Raw genomic sequence first — 338 nt, 5'->3', positions numbered from 1 at the left:
GGGTTCACTGAGGGCAAGACCGTGTCTCTCCTCAGATTGGGGCTCCCTGAGGGCAGGGCTGTGTCTTCCCCCTCAGACTGGGGCTCCCTGAGGGCAGGACTGTGTCTCCTCCCTCAGGCTGGGATTTGCTGAGGCAGGGCTGTGTCTCCCCTGTCAGACTGGTCTCCCTGAGGGCAGGGCTGTGTCTCCTCCTTCAGACTGGGGTTTGCTGAGTCAGGGCTGTGTCTCCCCCTCAGACTGGGGTTCACTGAGGGCAAGACCGTGTCTCTCCTCAGATTGGGGCTCCCTGAGGGCAGGGCTGTGTCTTCCCCCTCAGACTGGGGCTCCCTGAGGGCAGG

This window comes from Herpailurus yagouaroundi, unplaced genomic scaffold (assembly GCF_014898765.1).
Source record: "Herpailurus yagouaroundi ecotype Mexico unplaced genomic scaffold, PumYag 139, whole genome shotgun sequence".
Lineage (NCBI taxonomy): Eukaryota > Metazoa > Chordata > Mammalia > Carnivora > Felidae > Herpailurus > Herpailurus yagouaroundi.
This window is presented reverse-complemented; position numbering follows the sequence as displayed.